The sequence below is a fragment of the Accipiter gentilis genome, chromosome 21, assembly GCF_929443795.1.
Source record: "Accipiter gentilis chromosome 21, bAccGen1.1, whole genome shotgun sequence".
NCBI classification, from domain to species: domain Eukaryota; kingdom Metazoa; phylum Chordata; class Aves; order Accipitriformes; family Accipitridae; genus Astur; species Astur gentilis.
Window position 1 is genome coordinate 4,720,717 of NC_064900.1, and position 17,031 is coordinate 4,737,747.

Sequence of the window (17,031 nt, forward strand, 5' to 3'; positions counted from 1 at the left end):
GTTACAGCCTTGCTGGAAAGGAGCTTTAAAGCCAAGTACTCCTGGCTCTGCTGAGCTCTCAGAGGGGGAGGAAAAGGAGGAAGATTAGTGCATTTATGTTTTGATTGCAGTTCCACATAAAAGGCATTTTAGGCCCTAACTTCCCCATTGTGCAGACTCCTAATCCCCACTACTTCAGGGCAGTATTCTCAAATTTGCCCACCTAATGGCAGATACATAAACCCACATCGTTAAACTATCAGAGAAGCCTATGAATACTAGGAGGAGGAACTGGAAAAAAGAGTCATTTAGGCTGAATGTCTTTTTTTTTAAGAATAATTTTTAATTCTCATCCCCCTCAATTTAGGCACTTCTTTAAACTTTGGCGGCTGTATAATATGTATACATTTTTAAAGTAAAATAATCTTCATAAAGCAAAATTTCCTTTAATAGTTTGAGAGGGAGAAAAAATCCCAATAGGTGAAGGAATCCCTGATGCTTAAGCCAAGTTATTATTTTCTGTTATTAATGATGAAGATTATAGCCACTTGTAGTGGCCAGCTAAGAAGAGATCTTCAGTGTATGCAGCACCACACAAATGTGAAGAACAGATGTTCCCTTCCCCTATAAGCTCATCATCCGAACAGACAAGACATTCAGAGTGTGAAATGGATCAGTCACACACACTACACTGAAGTGGGAGATCCAGGCCCACTTGCAGGAAGCTGAGCATCCAACTAACCTGCTAATGGAAGAGTACAGTCTTATAGGATGACGGATGAAATTGGAATATAATTACATGTTTGTTTATTATGTCCCTGCAACCATCACTGTAAAAAGACCAGGCTTTTAAACAGCAGAAAACCTAGGAACAGTCCAATGAGTGGAAAAGAAAGATTGACAACAAACAGGAAAAACAAAACCCAGACACCTTAAAAGTAAGAACATTTGGGGTTTGTGTGGGCTTATATTGTGGGGAGGTTGATAGGAGCTCAACTATGCAAAATTAGTTTGATTTGCTGGTGTTTACGTTCATAATTTTCCACAATTTAGATTTACCCATTTTCGTGAAAACAATTAAAGCAAAACCGTACTTTCTCACCAAGAAACAATTTCCCTAGGTTTTCTACTAGTAGGAAATTATAAGTTTGACAGTGAAAACCGATTCAACAATACATGAGAGAGATCCAAAGAAAAGAGAGGACACAAACACAACAAATAAAATGGAATAACTATCAAAACTGAAAAGCAAAAAGAAGTTATAATCTTTAACTTTAAATTTTCCACAACTCCTGACTAATTTGGTAAGCTGTTCTTACCAGCTGACATTTAGGCCTTTAGGAAGGTCCCCTTTGGTTCCACTGAAGTAGCCAGCAGCTAGCATTTGGCATCTCAGAAGGGCAGGCTAATACAGATGCTTCGGTGCAGGCTGAAGCACCTCACCCTGGTTTTTAATCCCGTTTGTGGACCTCTAAAAATTCCCTAGTAGCGGTACAGATCCCTTTATCATCGACTTAGTTTTGGTGATACTGGAGTGACTTTTCTTTACCTTTTGTGTCCCCCTTCGACATAGCCTGTAAGCCATTAGCAGGGCTGAATAAGTTGAAAACCACTGCATTAGATAACTGTGCTTGAATAGAGCTTTTCGAGGCTGGTTCTGCACAGCAGCGACAAATTCCAGCTTTAGCAGCACACACGTTGCCCATGAGGTTACATCCCAGAGTCTGTTTGTAGAGACAGACTGCTGTGTTGGTGGAGCGAGATGTTAGTCAAAGTCGGGGAGAGTGTTAGAGTCAGCTGAGAAGGTTAAAAAGGCAATGCCTTTAATGATTAGAAGTAGTTTTGGGTTGTAACAGCACTCAAGCTTTTCTGAACTTTCCTAACATGTTTTTTCCCCTGAGGCTGTTAAAAATATATTTCTCCTTTTAAGATTATGACAGAGGTGTACAGATAGCTCTGTGAAGAATTTCTTTTTTTTTTCAAATATTCAACATTCAGTGTCATTTCAAATTTCAGAAAATAAGTGTGGAAAACAGCCTGATGACAGCTTTGTGACATCCACCCTTCTACCTCCATGTGCCTTTTATCCAACAGGAAAAGAAAATATTCAGTTAAGGAAGACTGCAAAAATTGAAGCGTGTGATCACCCTTTTCCCTCCATCCGCTTCTCAACCTACATTTAAGTGCTCAGCCCAGCACTCACCTGTGCCACAAACCCACCCAAGCCCTTAGATGGGCCCATTGCTTTGGGGTGGGGAAGAGGTCGTGGTCCTGCACTGCGAAGAAATCTTTTGCCATCGCTTTGGGGAGAACATGAGGTAGAAGTCAGTTGAATGACGTCTGTACGTTATAGGTGAAACTTTATCTCACAAACTCCATCTCATCTCCTACCTGTTTCCTGCAGAGCATTGAAATTCAAACACCAGCCCCATTAAAATACGGATGAGTGCCTGTTACTTTACAAGCAGCCTTGATTAGTGACAATGGTATTTTCGCATCAGCAGCAGCAAGTTCAAGGCAACTGCTGTTCACGTTAAAGTGAACACAGCTTTGCAGCGGTGTTCACGAGCATAGAAAGCACGCTGCCATCTGTGCTTAATTACATTTGTATGGGGTCTTGCTCTTCAAGTCATTTTGGAGAGTCCAGTACTATTGATTTCATAAAAGTTACAATAAATCTGACTGCCATTGGTGTTATTAAATTTCACTAGCTATTTCACTGTGGGACCTTGAGATCTCTCTCTTCCCAGGTGCTGGTACTGGAATATACAGGGATATTTCTGTGATTTTATTTGAGGTACACCTCAGCAGGCCTTTTGTAGGCTGAAGTTAGACTGACTGCAAGGCAATTAGGATAGACAAACATAGCTGCTCTCAGCAGATGCGGAAGAAGGGAACTAATCTCAGTCAAAATAAAAGGGAATTTTGCTGTCTGAGAGACAGAGGAGGTGCTCTGTCTTTGCTGAATTGCATCAGACGTCCCAGCTGTATTGATCTGGACAGATGGCTGCCCTATGCTTTGAGCAGTAATCTACTGGATTTCTGTACAAAGGGCTGCTGTGGCTGTAATGATACAGAATTGCTATGGATGCAGCTGATGTGTGCAGATCTGTCTATGCATGCACAGGGGAACCAGTGTGCAATGGATGGGACCTACTGCTTTTGCATCTGCCAGTATTTCATCGACCAGCATGCTTGGTCGCTGGCTATCCTGATTTGTTAGCAATGCGGTTCTGCAAAGGGGCTGAGAACGTAAGAGCGTGTAGTAGTATTTTGCTTCTTTTTGGCTCGTTCGTGAAGACGGGAAACCTGGCTGTCTTAAGATACTCAGTGCTCCTTTGGTCACACCAGGTCCATTCAGCAGCCATGACTTAGACGTAGTGTCTTGGACTCCAATGCCAGCAGCTGTGCACGACCTCCGTTGTCATCTGCTGGTGTTTGTTCTTGCACATTCAGTGGCCATGTACATTTTTATAACAAGAGAAGTACTGGGGGCTTTTTGCACTCTACTTCTGGTTTGCGGGCTTTGTCAACAATCCTGAATTGCCTTCTGAAGCTTTTCTTTATAACCTTATCAGATAAAAACCTCCAGTTTTTTCGTATGTGTCTGTTGCAGGCAAAACAGTCTTAGTTCAGGGAATGTCACTGATTTTGATTTCTTTCCAATTAACATAAACATTTATTTACTGATTTGGTTGTTGGAAAACAAAGACGACTTAGATAATTAAACACCAAGGGAAGCCCCTTTCTTCCCCATTCCCCAGGCTCAGCTTCAGTCCACCACCTCTCTCCCACCAGCCCCCTTCCCTCCATTTTCACTGTGTTTTACACTCAGTCCCTGCCAGTCCCTTGGGTGAGGAGGTGGGCAGTACAGGTCACTTTTTTGCTGTGGCTCCTGCTATTTTGCTCTTTTCTTGCCCTGTTCTTTCCTTCTCGCTAATCCCCTGCTCCAGCCTGGGTCATTCACAGGCTGCTGTCCCTTTGGGGGTGTCCCTGCATTCCTGATTCTTTGGGAGGAGAAGAAATCTCCCATTATATGGTGCGAGGCTTCGGGTACACTCCTGAGATGTGCCGTGCCTCGGGCGTCAGAGGGTTCACTGCTGGTTTCTGCACAAGGATGCCACTGAGAGGCATCTTCTGATGGAAGGCAGACTTCTGATGGAAATGCACACACCCCCCAGGCACCTTTTTTCCTCTGTCTGTGTGTATCTTGGCCTTCCTGCATGTGGGGGTAATCAGAGAGAGGGATGAGAGGGAATTTCCACCTTGTTAAATGTCTCACCCATTTTCTTCTCCAAAAGGAGTCAAAGTTGATAAGTTTTCAGTACTGGAGAAGTCTAATGGGAATAGTGTTGGGTAGGAAGTCACCACGAGCCCAGGTCTGTTCCCAGATCTTCTGCTGGCTTGCTGGATCCAGCACTTCAAAATGCTTTTTTTTCCTTAGGCACCCCAGACTGTGCCTGTTACGGTGTGTTTAGTTCGGAAGCCGTACAGAACAGGGTCTGCCTCTTACTGCGTGTGACACCCGACACAACAGGGACCTGGTTCCTAGTGAAGCCTTGAGGCATGACCGTAACACAAATAATAAATAATAACACCGTTAGCAAGAGAACATACATATTTATATGAAAATGTACTGATGCAAAGCACCATTGACTGACAGCAGTGCTCAGCACACCCACGGTGGCAGGATTACATTCTAGCTGTGGCCATAGCTTCATACACAAAGCGCAGCCCATAAACCAGAGATGATCTCTGCCAATGGCACTGGTGTCCTCATTCGTTGCCCTCCCAGGGTGTCACACCAACAGCTTCTCACCAACACATGGCCCCAGAGCCACCTGCCTTGAGTGAGGAGCTGGTAGAAGGAGAGTCAGGACAGGAGCTTTTCTTTCCTATGCGTCTGACTTTACCATGCAACATCTGGGACTGCCGCCCTGATGTGTTGCCTAGGTATATATGACAGTTCAGTGGGAAACAGCCCTTCCTCTCCCCTCCTTTTTTCTGCTCTCCTCGTCTCCTGTCCTCAGACTGTGCCGGTGGCCAGGCAGAGATGGCAATGCTGTGCTCCAGACTCGGAGGAATTGCAGCACGGCGTGTTTTCCCATGGGAACTGGCACTGGATGCGTATCTTTTCTCCACCCATTTAAACACTCTTGCTCTAGCCGGGTACCCTCTGACTGAGGACCAGGGACCCCAGCACCGGTGCAGAGGAAGCTCTGACGAACACACACCGGCACCCGGCCGTGCTGACAGCGCCGGTAGTAGCGTCTCCCTGAGTCATCGGCATGGAGTGTGCTTCAAGCAGCTCCGCATAAACACCGCCTTCAGACAGCGAAGGGAAATATTTTAACTCACCCACATCCCATAAATGCGACTACAGATCTCTTGATGGCAGCAACAGAACTGTCATCACCCTCGATAAATAGACAGGGTGTCACTTGTTTTTCCCTTATTTCTTCCCCATAGCCATCTTTCGTGTAGCATGCGGATATGTCAGGTAAAGCTGTGCCTTTTGCCCCTCTCCGGGAAGTGTGTGTACGAGGTGGGGGAGGCAGTCCGCCCATGCACAGACATCTCCGTGGCTCCTGTTGACTTCTAAGGGAGATTCACATAGGCAGGGGAGCAATCGGGTCCCAGATGCTCAAGAGAAAACGGCAGAGTAATTCTCCACTGCTGCTTCCGTGTGCTTCAAAAAGACATTAGAAAAGAGAGAAATGCATAACTGAAAGGTGCTGAATAATTTGGGGAAATGGGGTCACGCCCACCCACCCATTTGTAGAGCTTAGAGATCTGTATAAAGATGCAAATGAATACATCTGTTGTGTCATTAAATGCAACTGCAGCAACCTAGATGAAAGGGAAAGGGAGTGAGGGAGAAGTGCTGACTGGTAAACGGCACCACGAAGTTGTCTTCTGTGATGAGGATCTGCCGAGCGCAAAGCTCTAGGCTAGTACTCCGGGTCCCAGTTCAGCACCCATATTTATTCTCTCTCCTTCCCTCCTGCTTCTTGTAGTCTCGTGGCCTGGCATCAACCAGAGCTCCCCGTGAGCTTCCTACAAAGGCTGTGGGAGCCGATGGATGTGGAACCAGCGGTTTAATCCCCTCTTTCCCCTCCCTGTGAAGCCTGGCTACCTCGGCTGGTGTTTTGCAGGGAGGGGAGAGGACAGGACAGAGGGACCTGCGGCTCTGACGGACGGCAGCTCTCCGCTGCTGGAAGCACCTCTGCCTCTGGGAAGGGACGGGGGACGAGGTCAAGTGACAACGCGTGTGCACAGGCTGCTGTGAGTAATTGAATGTGGGAGTGATCCTGACAGCGGCTCTGGCCCCACTCGCTGCCTGGGCACGAGTCAGCCGCGATGCCGGGGTCTGAAAAGACACTTCAGAAATGTCACGGCCAGAAGGACCTGGTAGTGTGACACCCAGCATCAGCTGCCGCCCAGCCGCACCGGCTCACCAAAGGGAGGGGGCAGAAACTTCCCCCACTGCCTCACCAAACCAGAAAGGACTCCCCTGACCACCCCGTTCCCCTCCTCACCTCACACCCCTGCCAAGAGAGCAGGAGCCCTTCCACGTGCAAGTGCTCCGGACTCCCTCCGTCCTGCCGGTATTCCCTGGCCAAGGACGCACCATGGGGACCGGTGGGGAGAAGGCTGCTGTTAACTGGAGCCCCGCTCCTGCTCCTGCAGCTTGCTGTGCTCCTCTGTGGCAAGGCTTTGGACAGTCCTGGCATTATAATCCCTCTGTTCCTCCTGAGGGGCTTCCACGGGATTGCTGTGGTAGGCACAGGCTGGAGCTTTTGACACAAAGTTCAGATCCGCTGTCTGATTTCCCCCGATCCCTATGCTTGTCAGTGGGAAGCTGGCTGGGCAGTTGCATATGCCCTCAGATTCCCTCGTTGTGGACCTGGTTGCTTATTTGCTTTTCCTTTTCAGGGCTACCTAACAACACAAACGAGGAATGACCCAGATCCGACAAAATGACTTTTATGTACACGTTTTCTCTTGGGGCAAGTGGAGAGGGAAAAGCACAGATCCATCGAAAACCAGTAAAAAGGTACACGCAGCATTCAATCCCGCAGTGTAAGCAACTGCTCTAGAAAGCCCTTTGCGTTAGGTCAGGTTCTGTGCAGGTCCTTCCTGCTTGGTCTGCGCTTCTGGGAGCTGGGAGCTTTCACACTTACCTCTCTTACTGCCCAGTCTTACTGAGTTTTTCTCCCTAGTCATCTTCTCATGTGACTGTGCCATGGTGGTGTCTGATAAACTTTGCTGAAGGAGGTCCCAATTCTCATTCAAACATAAATGAGTATTTATACAAATATATACATACATGTTGTATGCTGTCTCCTCATAAATTTTACTTTTGACATTTGGGAAGTTAGCCTTTTCAGAGAGCTAAGTATATATATCTATATATATTATTGCTTGGCACCATACTCCCTGTGCTCATATTCAGTGTAATCAAATCATGATCACTGGTTCCTGTAGCTGCTTCTAAGGATTGACAGTTCCTGCTACAACAGGTTTAAATGAGCATCCAGTGAGTATAACCTTTTATTAACTCGTATCAGGCAGGTGATCAGTTGGACAGGCATGTGTGAGCTCTTTTGTGGGTGTGCGTATGCATGTGCAGGTGCAGGGACACTCACAAATGCAAAAGCAATCTTTTCTTCTCCCATTTTTGTACCTGTTTATAGTGTTAATATTGTCCAAAAGCTTATGCAGGTGCATATGTCTGCTTTTTCCCAGTGACATTTCTCTGCACTGTTATTAACCAGTCATACACTAATCATGCTGTTAAGCATGGATCATTGAATAGTTTCTCATGCCAATTTGCAGTCCAGGAGCTTATCATTCTTCTAAGTTATTTATAATTGTCCTCAATGTTTCTCTCTCTTTATTTATGGCTCCCAGGCTGCTTCCTATCAAGCCTGCGCATATCAGTTCAATGTGCTCTTGAATACATTCCGTAAGTCTGAATTTTTTTTTTACTTTATACTGATTTCCATGTCTGTCTATCTCAGCCTGCACCCCTCATTGACTTGAGACCTACCCTCCAGAGGCAGCCAACAGCTTCCAGACCATCATTTCATTCTTTGTCCTTCCTAACGAGAACAGTAGACTTTAACCTCAACCTGAATATAATGTTTTCACAGTAGAAAATTATCATCTCTACACTTCAGAAGCATCGGTGTTGTTTCCTGTTGACTGCATAAAATCTCTAGCATCTTTTCAAATTGGAATCCTTCCATAATAACTGCATTTCGTATTTCCATATGCTACAGAGATGAGCAGAATCATTATTAAATCATTAATTTAGTGATGTCTGAAAGACCCCAATAGTCACCCTCTGAAAGGTTTTCCTAGTAAGCATAAGGATCAGTCTCTGCCCTGAAGAATTGAGTAACTGAAAAAACACTGCGAAAAAGTGGCATCTTTAGTGCAGAGCATCACCCTTACGCCTTTACTCACACTGTTTTCCTTAAATATTTGTAACTACACTGTTAAAAATTCCAAGTAATGTGACTAATGCCTGCAGGTTCCGGCAATGACAATAATATCAAATTTCTTCTCATCAATGGGAATTTCCATTTCCAGCTTGCTTGTTCCCCTGATGTCTAGGACTGCTGTATAAGTAATAGGAAAATCTCTTTTCTTCACAACTTTAGCACAGCAGCTCAATTTGTTTGCAGCACGCTGAGCTTGAGTTCGTATTGCATTTGCCTTCTTAGCACCTTCCCTTTGTGTCATTAGTCAAGCGACCGCCTGGCTGCTCCAGCTTGTTTCTGACAGAACGGAGTAGCTTTGAGATGGAGGCCATTCTGCTCGTACGTGGTTGCATATATATAAAAAAGACTAAAGGCAGCATTATGAAACCTCCAGCAACTTGACTACATGCTGCAGCCACTTATTTTCCACTGACACCAGAACACTCTTTTTTTTTCCTACTCACCAGCTGGTGAGAGGTGTCAAGCGACAATGCGAGCAGATCGCGGGAGAAATCGCTGCCTTCAAACACCAGACTTCATTAGCATGAGGACAACTGCATCAACCCTGCTGCTGCTGGTCCTTGAAGGCGCTTACACCCGGAGTACCCCTGTTCCTTGGTTCATTCCTCAGTAGCTGGCAGGAGGTGGGAGAAAGGGCGCGCAAAAACCTCTGAGAAATCAGTGTCGCAACAGAGGATCTGCCGAATCAGGTATCATCTGGAAATTTCTTCCTCAGCAGTAACACCTTGCGTGCCAAGGAATCGTACAGACCGACTAGCACTCCTCCTCCTCCTCCATCCCACTCGCAGCCGCTGTGCCGATCTGGCTGTTTGTCATCTGTCGTGTTGACGCAGTGCTGGGACAAACTAACAGCATGGGAACTTCTGCCACCTGGTCTGGTCAGCCGAGAAAGATCATATCCTCTTTACAGGAGACCGACATAAACTGAAATGTGATGACCACGGGAGCGGGGGAAAAAAAAATTTCTGTTGGTAGCCCTGGTCTGGTGGTGGGCAATTATCACATGGAGACCAATTCGATAAAGCCTCAATTTAAGTACTTGAATGTGTAGCTTCCTCTAATCACGTCTGTACGATGTTTCTTGTCTGGCAAAGCATGTAAATACAGGCAGCCTCCAGCATGTGCAGAGGTACAACCTCAACTGTGTAAAAAAATGGTTGCTGTACTGTAGAGGAAAATGATGACATAAAGCATTTCTCTAGGGCTGCCTGGCACTAATGACTTTAATACAGTGAGTTGAACAAACTTATGTGGCAGCAGTGACTGTGAAGGAGGACTTTTAACTTGCCTACAATAACTACCTTGCTAGGAGCTGCGTGTTTCAGTCAGCGTGATGAATAGTGAATAGGAGCCATAGGAAGGCCAGCGCACGGAGGCAGCGCAGCGAGCGGCTCTGGATGGGGCAGGGTGCAGGCCACGGCCGTACGGGAGCATCTCTGGCAGCAGTAGAGTGATGTGGTGAAGCACATGCTTAATTCCTAAAGCTTGCAGCAAAAAGCTTGGCTGCACGGGGAAGGATCTGCCAAATCAGGACCTGGAACACAGAAGTAATACAGATAAAGGTGCGTGCATGAGTGCTCGCTTCCCCCACGAAATGTACACATAGGTAACGGCGGCGGGGTGCTGGCAAAGGGCCCGCGGCCTCACGTGAATCCGTAGCAGATTTAAGCCATACAGGAGTGTAAATATAAAATACTGTGATGATGGTATGGGTGGGTATCCTAACACTGCTTATACCGCAGTCATTCTTGTGCACTAGCAGACAGTGGCGTGAGAAGCAGCAGAGTTGAAGGAAGCAGCACTTACAGAGCTGATGGAGGGCTGAATGCAGAAACTCTCTTGCTTTGTGGCTCTGCATCCATCCCAGGCTGACGTTCCAGCGCCTGTAGGTCTCCTCCTGCAATCCGTCTCAGTACTGTTCACCAGACTGAGCCGTACTTCCAATTATATTTATAGGCCTATTAGTGAAACTGGTGATCTATTCATAGACAAGCCATGAACACAAGAAGAGAGTCAAATGCAGCCAATAAATTCCCTGCAAGAAGTAAACTGTGCCATCAGCAAAATTTTGTATCTCTGTTGTTCTCCTCTTTCTCTTAGATCGTTAATAAACATATTGAACATCCCTGGTCCTGATGCTGATCCCTGGAGCATCTTGCTATTAACCTCCTTTCATGCAGAGAATTGGACGCTTATTTCTTTCCTTTGTTTCTTACCTCTTATCTAGGTTTTAATCCATGTCAGGACTTTGCCTCCCACCCTAAGGGTAACAAATTTCTTTAATAGCCTCTTGTGAAAGACTTTATCAAAAGGCTTTTGAAAAGTTTAAATAAATTATATCCTCCCCCACCCCCCTTCTCCTCAGTCCAGTATTTCATTAACTCTTCCCCAGAATCCTAATAGGCTAGAGAAGCACAAGTCACACTTACAGAAACTGGCAGGCGGGTTTATCTCTATCACGTTAGACTGGTCTAGAAGCTTTCTAACTCTGTCTTTAAAGACTTTTTTTTCCATGTTTTCTCCTTGTTCCAAAGTAAGGTGCTCCGTTTTACAATTGGATCATCTTTAGCTTCTTTGTAAAATACAATTACAATAATTGCCCCCCTCCCAGCCCTGCAGTCCCACAGGTGTTTGTACAAAAAGCTGTTTGAATGAGCCACTGCCTGCTTTTGTTAATAGCCCAACTACTCGGAACTCCCATTCCTTGGCCATTCACAGATGCTTATCATCCACTTGGAAGTCGGCATCTTTATCTGCTGTGCCATCTTCTCGTGCCTCTGACCCTTCTCAGCCCGGGACTTTCACAAACATCCAAGAGTTGCTCTCTCCTCTCACTCTTCTTACCTCACTGGGTGAAAAACCCCAGAGGAGAATTTAATTGTTTTCCATGTGCCTGGTCCCACTCTAACCACGGATGAAGTGGCAAGTTGCCTAAGGCAGCGAGTGCTTGGGTTTGGTGAGCTGGTGTTGGCTCTTCTACCTTTTCAGCTACCCAAACAGCCTGTGCTGTTAGCACTTTCAGCCCTTCCGCTTCAGCCTTTTGGTTAGCCAGGAGGCCTTAAAGGCAAAATTGATGGCCATTATGCACTTGCCTGTCTTTGCCAGGCGGCAACTTTCAACCACCTTGTTTGAAAGAACTGACGGGCAGAGGTCTGTTAGCGCTGGGCACACAGAATACCACACATGCAGCGGGAGAACTGATTTCCACCAGTGCAAGAGAAGAAGTCGACATCCCCAAAGTGATGTGCGGAAAACAGACTCCACCTTTTTGCATGGCAGGGGGGGATGTTTTCCTTCTCCCTGCACATACGCAGCTCTCCTGCATGTGTGTAACAAGGAGTTTTCAGTTCTAAAGTGCAAGCGATTCACCCGGCCCCCAGGGCAGAAAAACACGTGGCCAAGCTGTGGCTGTCACGAGAGAGGAAAATCAGGCCCGCAAAATGTCCATTTGGTGTTACAGACACAAAGGTCTCTCTGCTGACCCTCACAGCTGCTGCACACATGCCCAGCAGCAGCTTAGCATACTGTTCTGTAGCGTTAGGCCCAAAGGTTGGCTTATGCAATGAATGACATGTACAGCTCTCGGCTCTGTGCGGGGACTGAATTAAAGCCTGGAAGACACTACAAGTTACAGCAGGCCCTGGATCAGGCCCAGGAAGGAGGAGAACTTCCTTGCTCATTTTGTTTCTATGCAAGTTTTCTCTAATAAGCTTCTTCCACAATGCTAAAATGTGATGCAGTCTGAAAAAAAAAGTTGATATTTTTGGAAACTAGTCAACATTTGGCCTCCTTTTGGGCTACACATGGCTTTCTAACCACAGAGCTACTAGCCCTACTGTGTCATTTTCATGTCCTTCACCGGCAGAAACCATCACCCTAAGCAGAAGCTGGAGTCGCAGAGGAGACCGAGGAGCTTTGTGAGAGGAATCTCCTCACGTCCCCATGCTTATGGAGCTGCAGCACTGTCAGTCTGAGGAGGCTGTTTTACTTGAATAGCTGAGGAAACTTTTTATGTACCCCGAATGCCTCCCTGGGGTGAGCCAGCTGATGGCTCACCATGCTTATGTCCTGCGCATTGTTATGAAGGCTGCCTCCGCGGGATGGCTCCTGTGCTGTGTGAGGGACGGCTCCCTACCCTAAGCTCTCCTTTGTAACCAGCTCTTGTCTTCTTACTCAGCAGAACTGCACCGTTTTGCTCCCAGGGGGAAGTCAGGGGCCCACAGAGTTTGGGCATGGATTTGCCACGGTATGATTTGTTCAGCAAAGCTCCTTAATCTCCATTTTATATCTCCCCTGCTGCACTTTACAATCTCTTATATTACTATAATTTGGGCTGGATTTCCATATTTTAGAAAATGCCTCACTAAATGACTATATCTTTCCCTTTATCCATGGTGTTACTTCTCAGTATTACTTCCCACCTGTGGGGAGAATGTATATGCATCATACGGAAGCACGTTATGGCTGTAGTAAATGACCTCATATCATCTGGCTGTTCACCACCCTCCTACGCACGTGTAAATTGGTACCACTACAGCGTTCCTTCCCGCAAGCCCTGAGGCCACTCTCAAACCAGACCACCTTGTTGTACCTACAGAGATCTCTTGCACGTCTTCTAATGAGGCCGGACCTTGGGTGTTTGAGCACGCTCATCACTACCCTGCCAGGCTTTCTTGCACCGGCTGTCCCACAGGCTCTGTGTGAAGCAGCCAGGGGGAACAGACACTGTGGGCAGCGCTCACCGATTCCCTGGAGGTTGCTCTTCCATTATGATCACGAATCCCCAGGCTCCAGGACTCAGAACTTGCGCTGCTCCTGTGTTTTTCACGCCTTGAAGTTTCACATATTCGCTGTTCCACATGAGTCATTAGGAAGAGTTATTGACAAACAGGAGCTGTTCAAAGGAGAGCAACTGAAATGATCAAGGGAGTGGAGGAATTGATTTAGAAAGAAAGATTAAAAGGATAAAGTCTGGAGAGATTGGTTAAACAGCAACTACTGTGAGCATGATATCCTACACATACTTAAAAACTATTTCAGAAACAGGAAAACACTAGTAGCATGATACATGGGGAGACAAGTGGAAACAGGCAGAAATTGAGAGTAACCTGAATTTTCCCTTTGAGATTAGCTTTCAGACAATAGGAAAGGAAATGTTCACTGTCACTACCCTAATGTGATGGCAGCATGTAAGAAACCCAATTGCTCTCAATTTTATAAACCCTAGGACAAAAAATACTAGTAAATGCAACATAAGGTGAGATGTCCAGAGATGACACCGGGTCGGGGAATGGTGTGGGCATGCTGGTGAGGAGGCAGCTTTGGGAGAAACCGTCGACAAAGCAGCACTCTTTCCCACACAACCCAGGGGATCCCACTTTAGACACCAGAGTTTGCAACATACCTCCCCAGGAGTCTGTTCTCCTCAGTTTGCAAGTGAAACAGCTTGTGGATGAGACCAAGACTTCTCCTGTAAGAGCCATGTGCACGGGTGAGGTTCCTGCAATCCCCCATCACCATCTGGTCCACGAGCTCTGATGCGCTACAGTCATTTGTTAGTTTTAAACTTGACTACATTGCATGCCAGAGTGTGCAGCTGAGCAAGCCTGACCAGATGCTTATCAAGTGTAAATCGGTGCAAATATCTATTTATACCAGCTGAGGCTGTGCACCACTCTTTATAATGAACCGTGTGTCCATCGTACATTCATGGACTCACAGAGCTGAAGGCTAAAGGGACTACTGGATCATCTTTTTTGACCTTCCAAGTACCACAGACCATTAATTTTCACACAGTTACCCTGAACTGAGCCCAGTAATTTGCCTTTGACTAAAACATAATATGCGTTTAGCTAACAAGTAACTCTTTGAATGAGGTCTGTTGTTGATGTCAAGACATTCAAACATGGCTAATCCTCTCCTTCAGGTAGGAGTTTCTTGCTGTGGCTCATCACGTTTGCTCTTTTATAAAAAGCACACAATTTCCATTTGAACCTGCCCTGCTCCATCAGATGTAAACTGCTACTGAGGTCACAGTTTGTTCATGCTCAAGCCACAACATCCAATAATTTGTAATCGTTTTTATGTTCACTCAGAGTTTCCAGGCAAAAATATTTTGCCGTGTGGGTTGAAAATACCTTATTGTGCGAATCACACAGAGTATTTGATATTCTCCATGAAAATCATTGTATGTTAAAAGCATGTGTATATTCCTTCACCTAGATGAGATCAACTAATGAATCAACCTGTTGGATCAGTCATAGTATCCCACTTACCTGAGTATTTGAACACCTCCCTGGGATATCAGTAGCAACAGCAAAGTCCCTATGGGTTTATACTGCGGCATGCTTGTCTTTGGGAAAGTAGTTGCTCTGTTCACACATTTCCTTGAATTTCTTCTTGTGATTGTTGCAGGAGACAGTATAGTGCAGTAGATGGACCTGTGGTCTGACCCAGCACAGCTGTTCTTGCAACCAAAACTATGCTTAAAAAAGGACGTGGAAGAGTTCTGCTTGCTATTGGTTTTCTCCTTTCGGCTACTAGGTGTTTTGGGGTACAAACAGGAGCCTGCGTTTTGAGTTTCATTCTTCTAGTGGGAATGTTTTTTAATGGAGACAGTGAAGAGACCTGTAATAACACATTCAAAATGCACTTTCTGCAAATAGTATGCAACACTGACTTAAAATTTGCCATGTCTACAAACACCCCTGCCAGTAAACTGATTTGTGAGATTGTTCATGGAAACACAGCAAAAAAGGGGAGTGAACTCAGCAGAAAGGAATTAATTAAAAATTCGAAAGAAGATTTGTGGGTCATTCCTCAGGACCTGCTAACAGATTTAAGGCAGCTTAGCAAAGAGCTGATTTGGGGGTATGGTTTCACAACCCCAGGCAGTGCCGTGCAAAGGTAACTTCACTTGCATGGCCCAGGGTCGCACGGGAACCTCTCCCAGTGCTCGGAGGAATCCCCTGGGTGGCTTACAGCCCAGAGACCACATAATGCTTCTGACCACACCAGCTTTCTTGTTTGTTTAGGCACTTCCAGAGGCACACTGCCTGAGAGCAATCCAAGTATTGGAAAATAGAAACAAAAAATAACAAGCTTTCTGTCTTTTTCCCTCCTCTGCCCTGTAGGGGAAAGAGCCTGATTAGTTTATAGGGTGATTTGTTTGTTTAGACTTCTGTGCATGCTAATGAGTGGGTGTGTGGATGCGTTGTGTTTTGCACCCCATGGGTGGGAGCAAAAACTCATTGCTGGAGGGCTATGCTGGGGCCCTGAGCTCTCCCTGGAGAGGGCAGGGACTACTACGGTGGTTCTCACTATTCCTGGGAGTGATTCAATGCATTGGAAGCCCGGTGAAATCCTGTCTCCAGCGTACACAGACCTCATCCTCGGAGTCAACAGTCTGCTTGTTTCTGCACAGCGTAGTAAACGTGGGGTTATGCGGAAAGGTGAATTTCTTCGGTAACTCAGACAAAGCCCATGGCAGGCACGGAGTATTGGGGCAGAGACCTTGAAGGTGACTCTGTCTTCGCTGGTGGCCGGTACAAACGAGGGAGCAGCAGGGTGATGTTCTCACAGTAATCGGTGTTGCTAGGGAGACCAGAGACTGTGTTTTGTCAACTGGAGCTTTTCCAGGATGCCTGGCTTCGTCACTAGATATTAGCTGCAATAATCAGTCACGAATGCCTGGATCACTGTGCTGAGACCTGTGTCTGATAGGATAGGACACCATCTTCTGGCAGGTTGCAACTGGAAGTGGGAGTGTTTTAATATTATGGTTATCTGGGAGTTACACAGCAGTAAGGCATCCAAAGGGACTTCAAAGCTACAGGTGGACTTAAAAGTTCAGGGCTCGTGCCCTCAGTGGCAGGTGGTGCAATGGAAATACATAAGTGCCTTGAAGTGTTTTGTTTCTATTTTGCGAGCATCAATTTGGTTGCCACTTCCCTGCTTTCTCCTGCCACAGCTCTTTCTTCAGAGGCTCCTTTAATGGAGGCACAGTGTGCAACACCTCATAACAAAAATATACCATTCCCTGCCTACAGAGGCATTTCCCCAAGAATAGCTCTTCTTGCAGTATAGCCCCAAACAGGTCTGGAAAAGCTTGTGCTACTTAGGTTTGTTTTAACTATTCAGGGATGCCTTCTTCCCTGAATTTAACCTTCTCTCAAAATGAGTGCACTTTGATTAAGGAAAAAAAAAAAAGGAAAAAAAAAAAAAAAAGAAAGGAAGGATTTATCCCAACAGTAGCATTTACTTCCCAAACAACTAACAGAAGACCTGAAACACATGAAGTGCAAAATGAAATTCCAGATAAAAACATGGATCTAAGGCTGCAAGGGAATATTAATAGAATTCAGGTAAACAAAAAAGATCACATAAAAATATCTTCCCAGAATGATATGCTTCTCTAAAAACAATACTTCCAAACCCATCAGTCACTAAAAGCGTAGGAAATTCAAAGTGAGTGTGAAGATATGAGAATCTCTAATAACAGTAAATACAGAATTGCATGGTGAAGCAACCTTAAGTCTGACTC